The sequence below is a fragment of the Cucumis melo genome, chromosome 11, assembly GCF_025177605.1.
Source record: "Cucumis melo cultivar AY chromosome 11, USDA_Cmelo_AY_1.0, whole genome shotgun sequence".
Taxonomy (NCBI): domain Eukaryota; kingdom Viridiplantae; phylum Streptophyta; class Magnoliopsida; order Cucurbitales; family Cucurbitaceae; genus Cucumis; species Cucumis melo.
The window spans coordinates 9,020,663-9,032,980 of NC_066867.1; the positions used below are offsets into that span (position 1 = coordinate 9,020,663).

At 43.1% G+C, this 12,318-nt stretch overlaps 1 protein-coding gene and 1 long non-coding RNA gene across 2 annotated transcripts in view; both read right to left on the reverse strand.

Annotated features, from left to right (window-relative positions):
- The window catches only part of LOC103495906 (probable receptor-like protein kinase At2g23200), a 36,422-nt gene that overhangs the window by 6,357 nt on the left and 17,747 nt on the right, over positions 1-12,318 (reverse strand). The window lies entirely within an intron of this gene.
- LOC127143839 (uncharacterized) lies at positions 1,347-2,701 on the reverse strand. The gene is made up of 2 exons (XR_007815393.1): positions 2,463-2,701; positions 1,347-1,589 (listed from the first exon to the last, which is right to left on the reverse strand). It is a non-coding gene; the product is annotated as an uncharacterized LOC127143839 (long non-coding RNA).

A 12,318-nucleotide genomic window follows, 5' to 3' on the forward strand; every position in this document is an offset into this window, starting at 1 on the left:
ATTTAGACTTGCAAAATAAAGATTCTTGAAAGATTAAGTCATCAATTGAAGAACTACTAGAGTTAGAATTAAAACCACTACCTGCACACCTGAAGTATGCGTATTTGGAGGAGAATGAAACTTTTCTTGTCATCATCTCCGCCTACTTAAAGGCCCCAGAAGAAAAAGCAGTTATGAAACAAAGGCCTGAAACTTCGAACTAAGGTCATAGAATGGACCTAATTGGCCAATATTTAGGGAATTAGTCTATCATGTTGTATGCACAAACTTAGGCTTGACGAGTGGCAAGCTAACGTTATTCAATATTAGAGGCAGTTAAATCCTATGATGAAAGAAATCGTGAAGAAAGTAATGATTAAGTGGCTTGACGTGGAGGTTATTTATCAAATTTTTTATAGTGAATGAATCAGCCCAATCTAATATGTTTTGGTAAAAGGTGGAATGACAATAGTCACCAATGAGAAAAATGAGTTGATTGCTATGCAAATAGTGACTGGGTGGCAAATATGTATGGATTATTGCATGCTGAACACGACCACTAAAAAGAACCATTTTTCCTTGCCCTTCATTAATCTAATCTTGGGCATGCTGAATTATTTTCCTTTCTAGATGATTATTCTTGGTATAACTAGATCGCAATAGCACATGAAGGACTAGAACACAATGAAGTTTACGTGCACTTATGGATCGCTTGCCTTTCTTCACATGCGTTTCAGATTGTATAACACTCTAGGAATGTTTAAGTGGTGTATGACAACGTTATTTGTTGACTTCGTAGAGAAGTTAATGAAGATCTTCATGGATGATTTTTCTGTCTTCGAGAACTCAAAGACAATGACATTTTGGAGAACACAAGTTGGAAGATTTGCAGGCAAAACACAAGGAACTCACTTCTAAGATGGATAAGGTGAATGCTGGCATTAACAAATTACTTGCTAGGAATGTATAGCTTCAAAAGGTATGGTTGGTCTTAGAAATGCCTTGGTTGATGAGTTTTAGAGAGACACGATAAGTAGTTCTTCACATTGATGCAATATCTTCATGATGTATTTGTACAACACGTCCATGTGCCCCAATCATCCCGCTAGACATACAACAATCCATCTCACCAGTCTCAAACCCTTCCTTCCGCGCCTACTGCTAATCCAAACTTGAGGAATGATTAAATTTTGGGGTGTTTTGCTATTTCTTCGATTTTAACTTTTTGTAACTTGTAATCATTGTGTTATTTGTTTCATATTCTGTATATTATTGCAAGTTATTTTCACTTTTTATCTGTAACGACCCAACTTTTCCGGACTAAGCTGAGGTCACTACCAAATACCAAAACTCGACCATTCAAAATAAAATTTAAAACAGACCAGATACGATTCATTAAAACATTATAAACCTTACAAGAGACAGTTTCGGGCCCTATTTTAAATAATTCAAAAAGTCACAAAATAAAATGTCAAGTCACCAGTCCAAAAATCACAATCAAAATATTCTGACAAAATACATAGCGGAAGCGAAAGAAAATCAGACGCGTCCATATGGCCTTCACGCATCCTTCCTGCCTCTCGTCGGTCTGCCCCTCGCTGTACCCCTACCTGAAAAGTTAAAGAAAGGAAAGGGTGAGTATAAACATACCCAGTAAGGGACCCACTACTGGGCCCGTTAGGGAACATCAGTTAACTTCCTATTCGGGGGTACCCTACATAACAGTCTAGTGGTTCCGTAGAACGCACATATCAGTCTAGTGCTCCCGAAGGATGCACATATCAGTCTAGTGCTCCCGAAGGATGCACATATCAGTCTAGTGCTCCCGAAGGATGCACATATCAATCTAGTGCTCCCGAAGGATGCACACATCAGTCTAGTGCTCCCGAAGGATGCACACATCAGTCTAGTGCTCCCGAAGGATGCACATATCAGTCTAGTGCTCCCGAAGGATGCACATATCAGTCTAGTGCTCCCGAAGGATGCACACATCAGTAAGGTACACTACCCCATAGATGAAGCTAACCGTTACCCCTCAGCCCTTACCAAACTATCTACATCAGTCACATCACAACGGCATTCATATTACAGTCCCGCCATAGGCTTTGTCAGTCAGATAGTATAGGCTTAAACATCTACACCCTCAGTTGCTATATGCATTACCGATTCGTACCCCAATAGGGAAACCCTAGGCCCAAACGACTAACCAACCAAAACAGGACTCACTGTCTTCCCCATCCAAACTCCATGAACCACATCCAGACCAGAGTTTAATACATACTAACCGTAACTTTAAGGTCCATCAACATATAATTTCAATCCACAACAGCAGTCACAGTATAATTTCATCAGACCGAAAATAATATCAGCACTTAACAGTCAACACGCATACAGATATTCAGTACAGTCACTAACGTGTAATCCCCTGTGGATTACTACGGTTTTAGCCTGGACTCGGGGTCCAGTAGTAGGAAAACCCTTACCTGAAACTCGGTGATGCCCCTCGATTGAAAACTACGCTCAACAGATCCACCTAAACGAAACACGAAGGTTTTAGTGGGTGGCCCTAGTAGCAGTTGATTTAAAAGGTCATCCGTTGACTTACCCAAGGAAAGGAAGCTATCTCCAACCAGGTCTGTCGCGGAACCCGAGAACTTAGGCGTCAACTTTGCACTACCTTCAAGGGAGAAAAGTAGGGCCAAAACTTAATTCAACATTCAGACTCAAATCGGACGAGGAACATTAGGGAATTCATCAGAACAAACCTTACCGAAAACTCACCGTGAACCGAAAAGAAGGAAGGAAGGCTTAGGTGGCTCGGCTCGGCTTGGACTCGGCTCGGCTCGGCTCGGCGGCTCGCGGCTCGGCTCGCGGCTCGCTCGGCTTGGGGCTCGGCTCGCGGCTCGGCTCGCGGCTCGCTCGGCTTGGGGGCTCGGCTCGGCGGCTCGCGGCTCGGCTCGGCGGCTCGCGGCTCGGCTCGGCGGCTCGCGGCTCGGCTCGGCGGCTCGCGGCTCGGCTCGCGGCTCGCTCGGCTTGGGGCTCGGCTCGCGGCTCGGCTCGCGGCTCGCTCGGCTTGGGGCTCGGCTCGCGGCTTGGATGGCGGCTCGGGTACGGCTCGCGGCTCGGCTTGTCCAACACGGCTCACCCGGATCTGTGTGGCTCGGATCGGAAACGGCTCGGGTCAGCTGGAACCGGGTCGGGTCTGGACGAAAGAGAATGGGCAGCACGGTGATCGGTTTTTTTCCCGGCGAGCGACGGCGGCGACGATTCGCGGACAACACACGAGGGATGCGGGTGGCTGCTTCGTGGAGCAGCGACGAGCGGCGGTGGCGTTGGGTGGGATTCGACGGACGACGACGAAGAGACGGGTTGCGGCTTGCGGATGGTGGCTGCGGCGAACGTCCGGCGAGGCTACGCACCGACGGAGATGGAGATGAAGAGACGGACGGAGACGAAAGCGAAAGGAAATGGATGGGGCTCGGGTTTAGCGGTGCCGCGGCGTCGGGGAGAGGAAGAATCGGCTGGCGGCGGCTGCGGGAGAGAAAAGAAATTTCGAGGGGGGGGGGGGGGGGCGTGCGGCGCGTATTAGGGTTTTTGTTTTTAAAAAATTTTATTATATATATATATATATATATAAATCTTAAATAATATATAATATTAATAAATTAAATTAAATAATAATATATATATATATATTAAATAATAATAATAATAATAATAATAATGAAGTAATAAATATAATATATTAATAATATTAATATTAAAGAAATAATAATTTATTTTGTTATTTTAGAAATAACAATATTTCTATAATATTAATTTATAATAATATTTATAATATTAATATTATAACCAATAAAATAAACATTAATAATAATAATATAATTAATATTATATTATTATTATATCGATTTGCATTTTAAATAAAACGAGAACAAAATTTTACCTTAAAAAAAATTCGGAGCGTTACATTCTTCCCTCCTTAGGGAACTTTCGTCCTCGAAAGTTTTTATTCCTCGAACAGTTCGGGATAACGGGATCTCATGTCGTCTTCACGCTCCCATGTAGCCTCTTCTACCCGGTGATTCCGCCACAAGACTTTAACCAGGGGAATTTCTTTATTTCTCAACGTCCTCACCTCTCTAGCAAGCACCTCAACAGGTTGTTCAACATAGCTCAAGTTTTCATCAATCTCTAGTGGCTCGTAATCCACTACGTGGGATGGGTCTGGCACGTACTTCCTCAACATAGAAACGTGAAACACGTCATGGACTGTCGAGAGTGATGGAGGCAACGCCAAGCGATAAGCTACAGGGCCAATCCGCTCCAGAATCTCAAATGGCCCAACAAAACGGGGACTCAACTTTCCCCTCCTTTCAAAACGCAAGACACCCTTCATAGGTGCTACCTTTAAGAACACCTTATCCCCTATCTCAAACTCAAGGTCCTTCCGCCTCACATCTGCATAACTCTTCTGCCTACTCTGAGCGGTATGCATGCGTGATCTAATCTTCTGTATTGCTTCGTTAGTAGACTGAACTAACTCAGGACCCATCAATCTCTGCTCACCTACCTCACCCCAGCAAACCGGGGATCTACAACATCTGCCGTACAGGGCCTCAAACGGTGCCATGCCAATAGTAGCCTGATAACTGTTATTATAAGCAAATTCCATCAAATGTAAGTGGGAGTCCCAGCTACCTGGAAATTCCAATGCACACGCCCGTAACATATCCTCTAAAACCTGGTTCAGACGCTCAGTCTGACCGTCAGTCTGTGGATGGAAGGCCGTACTAAAGTCCAACCTCGTGCCCATAGCAGTCTGTAAACCCTTCCAAAATTTGGAAGTGAAACGGGCATCTCTATCAGAAACAATCGACACTGGCACTCCATGTAATCTCACTATCTCAGACATGTACAACTGTGCCCACTTACTAGCAGTATAGGTGGATTTACCCGGAACGAAGTGCGCTGATTTAGTAAGTCTGTCCACCACAACCCAGATCACTGTAAAACCCCTCAGAGTTCTCGGTAGCCCTGTAATGAAATCCATGGACACGTTCTCCCATTTCCATTCCGGTATGCTCAAGGGTTGTAATAAGCCCGCTGGTTTCTGCCTTGGTGCCTTAACCTGCTGACACACCAAGCATTTACTAACAAATTCTGCTACTTCTCTCTTCATGTTACGCCACCAATAAACCCGCTTCAGGTCCTGATACATCTTCGTGCTACCTGGGTGCATGGAAAATGGGGAACTGTGCGCCTCAGATAATAATTCTGTCTTAACCGCACCATCTGACGGAACACAGAGGCGTCTCTCAAATAACAGTCCACCATCAGAGGATAACGAGAACTCAGCCGTTTGCCCTGCCTCTGCTAGGCCACGTTTCTCAACCAGATAAGGATCGTTACTCTGAGCATCAATGATCCTCTGCCTCAAAGTCGGCTGTACCGTCAACTGGGCTAACTGCATAGTAACTGTCCCCACTGACACTGCAATCTCAGCCCGCTCGAGATCCCGATGCAATGGGGCCTGCCGGGTAATAAGTGCTGCTGAATGTGATACTTTCCTACTAAGAGCATCAGCTACCACATTCGCCTTGCCTGGATGATACAGTATCTCACAATCGTAGTCCTTCACTAACTCAAGCCACCTTCGCTGTCTCATATTCAATTCTTTTTGAGTAAAGAAGTATTTCAAGCTCTTATGATCTGTGAATATCTGTATCTTTTCACCATATAAATAATGCCTCCATATTTTCAAAGCGAAAACCACTGCTGCCAACTCTAGATCATGTGTAGGGTAGTTCTGCTCATGACTCTTCAACTGACGAGACGCATAAGCGACCACCTTACCCTACTGCATCAAAACACAACCCAAACCTTTCTTGGAAGCATCACTATAAATCACGAAACTGCCAGAACCATCGGGTACCGTGAGGACTGGTGCGGTAACTAGCTTCTGTTTAAGGGTCTGGAAACTGTCCTCACATGCCTTGCTCCAAACAAAAGGAGCTCCCTTTCTTGTCAACTGAGTAAGAGGAGTAGCTATACGAGAAAAGTTCTCCACAAACCGTCGATAATAGCCTGCTAAACCCAGAAAGCTACGAACCTCACTGACTGTGGAAGGTCGGGTCCAACCAGTGACTGCCTCTATCTTAGCTGGATCCACAGAGACTCCAGCCTTAGAAACCACGTGGCCCAGAAAGGACACCTGCTTCAGCCAAAACTCGCACTTCGAGAACTTTGCGTACAACTTATTATCCCGAAGTGTTTGCAAAACCATACGTAAATGCTCCTCGTGTTCGGCCTCCGTCTTAGAGTATATCAAGATATCGTCGATAAACACAATCACGAAAGTATCTAGGAACTCCCTGAACACTCTGTTCATCAAGTCCATAAACACCGCCGGAGCATTCGTCAAACCAAAAGACATCACAATAAACTCGTAGTGTCCATATCTGGATCGAAATGCTGTCTTCGGTATATCCTCCTCCTTAATCCTCAGCTGATGATATCCTGACCGAAGATCAATCTTAGAGAACACTGTGGCTCCCTGTAACTGGTCAAATAGATCGTCTATCCTGGGTAAGGGATATCTGTTCTTTACCGTTACTTTGTTCAACTCCCTATAGTCAATGCATAGACGCATCGATCCATCCTTCTTCTTAACGAATAAGACTGGCGCACCCCAAGGTGACACGCTCGGTCGAATGAATCCCTTATCAAGCAATTCCTGTAACTGTACCTTCAGTTCTTTCAATTCTGCGGGGGCCATTCTGTAAGGGGCTCTGGATATAGGAACCGTGCCTGGCTCCAACTCTATGGCAAACTCAACCTCCCTGTGCGGAGGTAATCCTGGAAGTTCCTCAGGAAAAACGTCCGGATAGTCCCTCACTACTGGTTCTGATGACAGGGATACATCCGCCTCTCTAGTATCCACCACACTCGCTAAGATACCCCAAGTACCCTGACTGAGCAGTTTACTGGCCCTGATGGCTGAGATTACCTGAGGCAACGACTTTAACCCTCCTCCCTTAAATTTAAAACTGGCCATCGAGGGAGGGTTAAACGTTACCTCCTTACGTGAACAATCTATGCTGGCGTGGTTGGCGGCCAACCAATCCATACCCAGGATTACATCAAAGTCCAGCATATCCAGAACTATCAGCGTTACCTCAATCGCATGGCCTGCTAACTCAATCTGACATGCCTTCACCTTTTCCTTCGACAACATACATTCCCCGGAAGGAGTAGATACTGACAGAACATGGTGTAAGGGCTCAACCTCTAAGCGGGCATGCGACACAAATGCGGAAGAGATAAAAGAATGTGACGAACCCGAATCAAACAAAACTAAGGCGTAATGCCCCAACACTGGGAGCGTACCTGACGAGCGGCAAGGATCGTTTCAGCCATAAGGACACAAAACACAGACTCACATTATAAGTCAGTCTACAGAACCTAAAACTTAGGCTCTGATACCAACTGTAACGACCCAACTTTTCCGGACTAAGCTGAGGTCACTACCAAATACCAAAACTCGACCATTCAAAATAAAATTTAAAACAGACCAGATACGATTCATTAAAACATTATAAACCTTACAAGAGACAGTTTCGGGCCCTATTTTAAATAATTCAAAAAGTCACAAAATAAAATGTCAAGTCACCAGTCCAAAAATCACAATCAAAATATTCTGACAAAATACATAGCGGAAGCGAAAGAAAATCAGACGCGTCCATATGGCCTTCACGCATCCTTCCTGCCTCTCGTCGGTCTGCCCCTCGCTGTACCCCTACCTGAAAAGTTAAAGAAAGGAAAGGGTGAGTATAAACATACCCAGTAAGGGACCCACTACTGGGCCCGTTAGGGAACATCAGTTAACTTCCTATTCGGGGGTACCCTACATAACAGTCTAGTGGTTCCGTAGAACGCACATATCAGTCTAGTGCTCCCGAAGGATGCACATATCAGTCTAGTGCTCCCGAAGGATGCACATATCAGTCTAGTGCTCCCGAAGGATGCACATATCAATCTAGTGCTCCCGAAGGATGCACACATCAGTCTAGTGCTCCCGAAGGATGCACATATCAGTCTAGTGCTCCCGAAGGATGCACATATCAGTCTAGTGCTCCCGAAGGATGCACATATCAGTCTAGTGCTCCCGAAGGATGCACACATCAGTAAGGTACACTACCCCATAGATGAAGCTAACCGTTACCCCTCAGCCCTTACCAAACTATCTACATCAGTCACATCACAACGGCATTCATATTACAGTCCCGCCATAGGCTTTGTCAGTCAGATAGTATAGGCTTAAACATCTACACCCTCAGTTGCTATATGCATTACCGATTCGTACCCCAATAGGGAAACCCTAGGCCCAAACGACTAACCAACCAAAACAGGACTCACTGTCTTCCCCATCCAAACTCCATGAACCACATCCAGACCAGAGTTTAATACATACTAACCGTAACTTTAAGGTCCATCAACATATAATTTCAATCCACAACAGCAGTCACAGTATAATTTCATCAGACCGAAAATAATATCAGCACTTAACAGTCAACACGCATACAGATATTCAGTACAGTCACTAACGTGTAATCCCCTGTGGATTACTACGGTTTTAGCCTGGACTCGGGGTCCAGTAGTAGGAAAACCCTTACCTGAAACTCGGTGATGCCCCTCGATTGAAAACTACGCTCAACAGATCCACCTAAACGAAACACGAAGGTTTTAGTGGGTGGCCCTAGTAGCAGTTGATTTAAAAGGTCATCCGTTGACTTACCCAAGGAAAGGAAGCTATCTCCAACCAGGTCTGTCGCGGAACCCGAGAACTTAAGCGTCAACTTTGCACTACCTTCAAGGGAGAAAAGTAGGGCCAAAACTTAATTCAACATTCAGACTCAAATCGGACGAGGAACATTAGGGAATTCATCAGAACAAACCTTACCGAAAACTCACCGTGAACCGAAAAGAAGGAAGGAAGGCTTAGGTGGCTCGGCTCGGCTTGGACTCGGCTCGGCTCGGCTCGGCTCGGCTCGGCTCGGCTCGGCGGCTCGCGGCTCGGCTCGCGGCTCGCTCAGCTTGGGGCTCGGCTCGCGGCTCGGCTCGCGGCTCGCTCGGCTTGGGGGCTCGGCTCGGCGGCTCGCGGCTCGGCTCGCGGCTCGCTCGGCTTGGGGCTCGGCTCGCGGCTCGGCTCGCGGCTCGCTCGGCTTGGGGCTCGGCTCGCGGCTTGGATGGCGGCTCGGGTACGGCTCGCGGCTCGGCTTGTCCAACACGGCTCACCCGGATCTGTGTGGCTCGGATCGGAAACGGCTCGGGTCAGCTGGAACCGGGTCGGGTCTGGACGAAAGAGAATGGGCAGCACGGTGATCGGTTTTTTCCCGGCGAGCGACGGCGGCGACGATTCGCGGACAACACACGAGGGATGCGGGTGGCTGCTTCGTGGAGCAGCGACGAGCGGCGGTGGCGTTGGGTGGGATTCGACGGACGACGACGAAGAGACGGGTTGCGGCTTGCGGATGGTGGCTGCGGCGAACGTCCGGCGAGGCTACGCACCGACGGAGATGGAGATGAAGAGACGGACGGAGACGAAAGCGAAAGGAAATGGATGGGGCTCGGGTTTAGCGGTGCCGCGGCGTCGGGGAGAGGAAGAATCGGCTGGCGGCGGCTGCGGGAGAGAAAAGAAATTTCGAGGGGGGGGGGGGCGTGCGGCGCGTATTAGGGTTTTTGTTTTTAAAAAATTTTATTATATATATATATATATATATAAATCTTAAATAATATATAATATTAATAAATTAAATTAAATAATAATATATATATATATTAAATAATAATAATAATAATAATAATAATGAAGTAATAAATATAATATATTAATAATATTAATATTAAAGAAATAATAATTTATTTTGTTATTTTAGAAATAACAATATTTCTATAATATTAATTTATAATAATATTTATAATATTAATATTATAACCAATAAAATAAACATTAATAATAATAATATAATTAATATTATATTATTATTATATCGATTTGCATTTTAAATAAAACGAGAACAAAATTTTACCTTAAAAAAAATTCGGAGCGTTACATTATCACAATTCTTTTTTACTTGTTAAGCTTGTCTACCTTTTATGAGCTTAAGTAATTTTTCTTTTTTCTTTTTTCATTTTTTTTTCTCTTATAAATTGGATGATATTAACTATGCTGACTCTAAGATTGATTTAGCAACCTATCCATTCAAACTTAATTCGAGTAACATGGTTAAAGAAACATTTCTAAAAAATTATTAGCCAAGTAGTGTAACTCCCCAAATATAAGGTAATTTTAAATTTAATTATTCTAAGTTTGATTTAATTATGTTGGAGTAATTGTGGTATTATTTTGAGATATTTTGTGAGAATTGGTTGATTTTGTGGACATTAAGCATTAATAAATTTTTATTTGAAATAATATTTAATTAATTATTGGAATTTGGAATTTTGGTGTTTTAAAGATTTGATGTAGTTGAATGATATTGGTCAATTAATTTGGTGAGATTTAAGGATTTTAGTTCATTATATATAAATATATATAATTAACTTTTGAAAAAGAAATATTATTATATTGGTGATGACATAATTATTTAAAGGAAGAGAAAAATATTTATATTAAGAATAATATAATTACGAAGAAGATTATATTATTGATTTTAGGAAAAAGATGACTTGATGGGTAATAAATTGAGAGAGAAAGGTTTTGTTTGAAAAGATAAAAGGAAAAAGGGAAAGTAAAATAATAATAATAATAACAATAATAATAATAATAATATTATTATTATTATTTTAAATAGGGCCTCGGTATACGTGAAGTTCACTATTCATCATCTTCTCCATCTTCCTCCTTTGATAAAACCCTAGTTGTTGTCGATCTTTACCATCTTCGTTTATCGTCGCATCTTTCTATCACCGTGAAGCCATAACGTCTTCGTCGCTCTGTTCGCCCGAAGACAGTCGTCACTCTGCCATTTTCGTCAAGTGACTCCATCCCCTCAGCGTCCTTTGTTTCGTTAGGCAAGCCTATCATCGATTTGCACTTTCTTCACTTAAGTGTGGTTGGAGTTTCCTTTCGCACAATGTCGTCGAAGCCTCCATCGGTCGTCTTCGTGTTCGCCGATCAAGTTCCCCAAAGAAACAAGCAAGACTTGTCACGCGCAAGTTGCTATTTGTCTCTCAGCCAACCGAGCCTAATTCCTTTATTCAAGCCGTACACACAAGCCACAATAGTCGTCCCCTTTGTCACCTTTTCTTAAGTCGAATTTCCTCCAAGCCGAGCCGCACATCCTTTCCTTCCAGCTGAGCCTTTAGCTAAGCCATTGTTTTCCTTTTTAAGCTAGTTCAGCTAACTTTGGATGCTTTTTTATATGTTTTTTATTGGGTTTCGGTATTGCCCATTGAATATTTATATTTTAGTCCTAAATAATTTAAAATTTAGATTTAAGTTGGATTATATTTTTACATGAAGGTTTGGCTGGATTTAATTGGAAGAATCGAGCTGTAAAATTTTTCCAATAAAGGCTAAATTGTAATTGAACCTCCACTTTTGGTAAGTTGTATTGAAATGATTTTTTGGTCATTAATCAACCGTTAAATTTATTATTTTTAGTTTTTGGGTTCCATTGCTATTTAAAACCTATTCTTGGAAAGCTTTCACCATGACTGATAGGAAAGATTCGTTAGCTAATCTTGAGGTATGAGACTTTACTACTAGACTTTTGAACTGATTTTAAGAGACTGCATATATTTACGGTTATGCAATGATGGTAGCTAAGATACATAATGCAATGCTATAGATGATGACTTATATTATGTTGATGATGATGATTGATATTATGTTGCTGATGATGACTAATATTATGTTGATGGCAATACATGATATATTAATTACATGATTAAAGACGTCATGATTGATATTCATGCCATATTTATAACGTTTACAATATGCTACATGCTATGAATGAGTGTTCTGTTAACTTTGTCTATTAGGGATGTACCCATCTGGGTGTCCTTACGAAATCACCACCTTTTTTACAGATTTATGATTGTGTGAGTTTGACGAAATCACCAATCTCACATGATATATTTTATGAGTGATCAGACAGGGTCACTTACATCCTGATTCTCTTAGGTGTTCCTTCAGGTTCACCGACAGACCAAATGTGTTCTTACGAGATCACTAGATTGCATGTGTTCATGAGTCCCACAGTTTTGACATACTTCCTTATGTGACCCTAATGAAAAGTTAACAGATACCTAGCAGGACTACTAGTGGGTCCC